The following is a 6,000-nucleotide window of genomic DNA, read 5'->3' on the forward strand; positions in this document are numbered from 1 at the left end:
CACAAGGCTATGACTAATGAATAATATAATAAAGAAAGATAGGTGCCTGTGTACTTGTATAGCCTCATCTAAACTGGATAGTGCTAACACCTGGCAAGATCATGTGGGTCCACTGTCCAGACAAAGCAACATGTTTTAGATAGTAAAATGATTTACTAGAAGATAGAATCTTGGATTTGGTCATGAATATTTAAACAAGTCTATCACTGGGTATTGGCAATAGACTCTCCAGGTTTAGAGGCTGGGGGGCTAACAGCAAGGCAGTGTGGCTGCCTTCAAGGCCAGCTGATAGGCTTTATCTGAAACAGCCAGGAAAATGGACTAAATGGCCTTTGGGGTTGATTCAGCAAGGCTCTAGCTCCATTAGTCTTGGCAACAATATGGGCAAGCAACCAAACACTTTAATGCTCCAAGTTATTGCTAAAATGCTCAAGGTTTTGCAAGTGAAATTACAAAGTTAAATCATTTTGTATGAGGGTGCCAAGGGGAAATAATCTGTGAGTTTCAAAGGAAATGGGGATGATATATTATATTAGTATAGATGATGAAGCACAACCATAATAGAAAACTTTACCACTTGGTAAAGTTGGACATCTGTATTGGACTGTTGTGTTAATTAAAAACCTTGTTGAGAAATCCATTCTTGCTACGAAATATGGTTGCTATGAAACTTGAACTCTGTATGCTACAGTCTAACTGTACTTATGTAAAGTGGATGGAGTGGCCAACCTTTTTTCCTTGAACAGAAAAAGAGAAGGGGTAGCAGGAGAAGATTTGAAAGGAAATGTAAGCCTTTAACTTGCTTCTTTTAAAAAAGATTGTATCTGCTTCAGGGACATGAATCCTCTGCCTTCAACTAGTGAAACAACTTTCTCAAGATCCTTTTTCCAGACACGAATTGCTCCCTGGCAACTCTCTGCTTTTCCATGATTTGCTCCCATGAACTTGAACTCCACATACAGATTTGTGCTAATCCTCTCACAGTTTCTTTGCTTTAGTAGTATTAGAAAATATTCAAGGTTGTATTCAACTAAATCCTTTTCAGAGTAGACTCACTGCAATTAATGAACTTTAGTTAGTTATGTCTATTAACTCAGTGAGTCTACTCTGAGTAGGACTAACATTCAATAAAACTCTAAGTGCCCTCCACTTTAAGAACTATAAGTGATCAGCATTAATAACCTGTGTTCACATACAACACTGATCGGAATTCTCCTCACTATCAGATTGATCCTAACTCAAGATTTCTTGCTCTTGTTGGTTTATTGATTGTCCATGGTGGCCTGAATTCATGGAAGCAATGCAGAAATGTTGAGGGAATTTTAAAAGATCAAATTAAAGTGCAGGTTAAAAGGGAGAGAAAGAAGACAAAACAAATGCTATTGCCCCCAGGGGGAAGAACTGATGTCTGGTTTCATTGGGCTGCTTAAGAAAAACCACTGCTTCTGCTAAAAGACCAAGGATTGAACAAAACCATCATATGTTGTCTCTGCCTCCTAGGCACGAATCCAGTTAGATGAGGTCTATGAAAGAGCAGCAAGGTAAATTGATAGAATTACCTTGACTCTAATGAGGGGTGGGGGAGAATTTGGTTTGCTTCACATTTTAAAGTGCACCTACCTAAATTGCACTTCCTAAAACAATACACAAACCAAAACACAGCCACCTTTGGAAATTCACGCTGCTCCAGATTTTGTGATGCAGCTTTCCAGCCAAACAATGTGCAAAATGTGTATATTAGAGGGAAGTATGCATAAAAATGGATATATTACAGAAAACACCATACAAAAATTCATTAATAGACTTTGCAAAAATGTGTCTATGAGGCAACATTACATACAAAAATGTGTATATTAAGAGAAATGTCCACTAAAATGCTGACAATTTTTTGTGAGGGGTTTTGGGTTTTTTTGAAAAATCATAAACTGATGCAGAAATGTGGAGAACTGAAATAAAGACTAGAAAAATGAGAAAGTGAAATTGACAAATTCAATCACCCCTAGGGTGATTGCTAGGGACTGACTCAAAAGGCCTAGAAAGCAGAGGTGTCATGTTCCCGTGTGCATTAGGACTGCCAGAAGCTGTTCATCTGGCCACTGGCCAGGGCATCCTTGTTCCCTGACAATTCTTTTATCTGTAAGTGCCATTAACTCTTGGTTCCCACTGAAAAGCACTGAAATATCAAGATGTCATAGTCAGTGAAAGAGGATCAAAGAAAACAGCTACTGCAGCATGAAGTCAGTGGAAATTAACAGTTGCCATACTGTGGACTTTTTTGAGAATCAGCCCCAAGGAACTGAGAAAAAATGCTTTGGTCTAGTGGAGCTCTTTGGCTGTAGAGTATGATGGCCATTTCTCAAGTACATTAAAAGACAGAAGTGTCTTCCCATGAGTTGCTCTTTTATGTTAAGATGCATGTCTATCTGCTGTCAGAAAGGCACTACATATATTTCAGATAGAGCAAGAGTAGGGAACCTGTGGCCCTCCTGATGTTGTTGGACTCCCAACTCCCATCAACTCCAGCTAGCATGGTAAGTGGTCAGAGTTGAAGCCAAGCAATATCTGGAGGACTATGTGCCCCACACCTGAGACGTACAATACATGAAACAGTATTTCTGGAGTTTGCAGATCTTAATCTGAAGTAGATTAATGTGATACATGAGCTTGAACTGTTGGCAGTTACTTAAGAGGTGTAACTGAAAAGCGTACATTTGTCTTTTAAAAGTAGTGGAAGAAGTATTATCCAAGATGGATAGTTAGTTACTGTCCATTGAATCATACTATGGCCATCATGTGATTAAAGACATCTTGCCACACAATTCTATGCATGATTACTTGAAAGTGAGCCTCATTTTATTTAGCATAGCTGACTCCCAGCTAAGCCTGCAGAGTCAATTAACTGATTAACCAATTATTTGATTATATCTACATAGGAATATAAATGATCAAAATATTTTAACAGATTAAGGTAATCAAACAACACAAATTTGCAGACATTGCTCATACATTGAGTCCATAGCTCAGTGGCAGAGCATCTGCTTTGCATGCAGAAGGTCCCAGGTTCAATTATTGGCATCTCCAGGGAGGGCTGGGAGAGACTCCTGCCTGAAATCCTAGGCAGCTGCTGCCAGTCAGTGAAGACAATACTGAGCTAGATAGGCCAATGGTCAGTCTCAGTAGAAGGCAGCTTCTTATGTTCTCACATTCCCTTTTAATTTCACATGGGGAGCTGTTTACATGACAGCTAGCATTTTTTCTGACATGGCACATTTTCAGTCTTCTCATGGGAGTTGTTCCATTAAGACAGTGATATGTATTGAATGGAGCAGTCACCGTATATAGGATCTACTACAGTATTTCTGAAATGTACATGCTAATCAATCCTGAATTGCCAACTCATAGAAAAGTGTGTGGTAATTGAAAGGCCTGACCCCATTTGTGAACACTCTGTAACTGAAGTGAGAATAGCTGGTAGTGTCCCCCACCCACCAATTCCAGTTCACTGGTAAAGGAAGCAATCAGTTTTTATATATCTCATGAGCATGAGCTTTTGAGATGAAACATCCCCATAGGTCTGGACTTCAACTTAAGCTCAATGGCCAAAATGGGTTGGGGATAATGAAGTAACATTCATTCTGTACATCATTTGCAGAGCTTGGAAAAGTTACTTTTTTGAACTACAGTTCCCATCAGCCCCAGCCAGCATGGCCACTGGATTGGGCTGATGGGAGTTGTAGTTCAAAAAAGTTTCCAAGCTCTGATCATTTGTACTTGAAGAGATTGAGTTTGCAGATGGAAGACTCCAGGCTAGAACTGATGAATGCATTTGCTTTAAATCAGGCCTTCAAATTTAGAAAGTTCTCATTCGGCCTTGTAAATAACAGTTTGAATGCTTTTGACACTGACTGTAATAGGCATTTAGAAGCACTTCTAAAAACAGGTGGCCAACTTACAATTTATATGTCAGACACGAGTTGCATATTTGAAGAGTTCTAAAATTTTAGCATGCCTTTTACACTGTGAGTCCTTTCTTCCACCAAGCAGTAACTGACATTCTGATATCTTTGCATACTTCAGTAGTATAGGAGTGTGTCTATTGCCAGTCATCAGGAGGTAGGGATTAAATTCTAACCTCACAAATGCAGAATACAGCAACATGCAGTTTCCAAACTATAAATTAGCCCCTTCCTTCCCCATGACATACAGAATCTTTGCTATTCCCTCATTTAAAACTGATTTAAATGACTGTCCAGTGCTGTTTGTCAAGTTGATGTGTGATTTAAATGAGCATGGCTTACTTTTAAATCTGACACTCACACTTCTTCCCTGAATATCCTGCTCTATGACTTCCACTCTCCCTGTCTTCCTGTGCGAGCAATCTTTGCTGTCAGGCACTGAATCCTACTATGCCATTCCTGTTCTGGAGAAAACGAGACAGAAGTGTTGCTTGGCCCAGCCATCTAGGCAGGATGTTAGAAGGCCTAGTAGATGCATCCTCCTTTTTCCTTTGCTAAAATGTGTTAAAACACTTGAGAATAGTGTTTAAGATACCCTGAATATAAATGGGCACAGAACATATGCTCTGTGATGCTGCTTCGTACAGCCTTATATGGTCAGCACAACATATCAGATAGCTTCTCACTCCAGCTAAAATTAACAGCAGGTGTTCCAAAAGTTTAGTGTGTGGTGCCATTTGGTATGTATGGGGTTAATAAAATCACGTTTTAAAAAATGTAAATATAGCAGAAATGATTTTGTTTGAGGATGTTCATATTCTCTGAAATCAGAGGTAGGGGGAAGAATGGTCTTAATATTCAGTGTTTTAACATGGGTTAGTTCAGTGGAACTCAAATGCACTTAATTGCATGCAAAATTATTGCCATAGATTTTATGAAACTCTGCATATGCAAGATAACCCATTTTTCCCTTTTGCAAGGGGGAGGAATTTCCAATTTACAGCTTCTCATCCTTATCTTGTTAGTTATCTACACCTGAAATAATGTGTAGAAATAATGTTCTGTATTCCATACAAATAGGGAATAGCCCTTAAAAGTTATCTTGCATTTTTGGTTAGTGTTGGGTTCAAGATGTGGTAGCTGACCAATTTTTTATTTTAAGTAACTGTGTTGGCCAATTTTATATCCTCACCTATACAATATTTCATAAGGGCAATTGCCTATCAGAGGAATCCAGATGATTGGAAACCAAATTCTGCTATTTTAATGATTTGTACTTTCCCAATGAAACTCTCCTTTCATCAACAGTCCAAGAAAAAAAGGGGGGGGACCCATGAGATCTCCTGGAGCTGTCCCTAATGCTTCTAATACACTAGAAAAAATACCAAGTAATCAGTCAGAAAGAACCTTCCTCACACCTCTATTACCCCATGACACTTCAGAACCCTGTGGTTTCAGAACCATAAAATAGGTTCTTTTGGAATCAATGCATTTTCCCCTTCTAGTCCTTTGAGAAGTATCACTGCTGCTTGATTACCCAGCTGTCAAATGCAAAGTATCAACTAAATGATGCCTCTGTCATGCAAGAACAATCTATAAGATGCTCCCGAGCTTCAGGAATTTGTGACTCACCTGTTTGTGAGAATACTCTTGTCTTCCCCGTTCTTGTAACGTCTCCCTCTTTGCTGCTTCCCACAAGGGTCTATATTATAGTCAATAATCTACAACTGAAGAGCTAACTTAGAATTAAGTCACTGAGAGCCCTCTGCTCCTCTCCCAGTCTGTCTCACTTTCTCTCGCTCGATCTCTTAATCGCTCTCTTGCCCTCTCCCTTTCGTAGGTGAAAGCTTGTCAGAGAGCTGTTAGCCTGCAATAAATCCAAATGATTTTTTTTATTGGAAACTTATGGCATCTGCCTTCAAGCCATTATTATTCCAGTACATGCCAGAGACGGTGCTGCACAAATCCAAGATTAACTTAAATTCTTTGACATTTCATAAACCAATTTTGAAGCATTAATTTTCTGCAGATCTGATTTCCTCTC

The 6,000-nt window shown here is 39.1% G+C and overlaps 1 protein-coding gene across 3 annotated transcripts in view; it reads right to left on the minus strand.

The window, feature by feature from the left end:
* The window catches only part of IGFN1 (immunoglobulin like and fibronectin type III domain containing 1), a 68,310-nt gene extending 62,599 nt beyond the window's left edge, over window positions 1-5,711 (minus strand). For all 3 annotated transcript variants that reach the window (XM_061631890.1, XM_061631889.1, XM_061631888.1), the window contains exon 1: window positions 5,589-5,711. The gene's annotated coding sequence lies outside the window, so the exon portion shown is untranslated. The remainder of the gene's footprint in view (window positions 1-5,588) is intronic.
* Between the last annotated feature and the right edge of the window lie 289 nt (window positions 5,712-6,000).

This window comes from Rhineura floridana, chromosome 6 (genome assembly GCF_030035675.1).
Source record: "Rhineura floridana isolate rRhiFlo1 chromosome 6, rRhiFlo1.hap2, whole genome shotgun sequence".
Classification (NCBI taxonomy): Eukaryota; Metazoa; Chordata; class Lepidosauria; order Squamata; family Rhineuridae; genus Rhineura; species Rhineura floridana.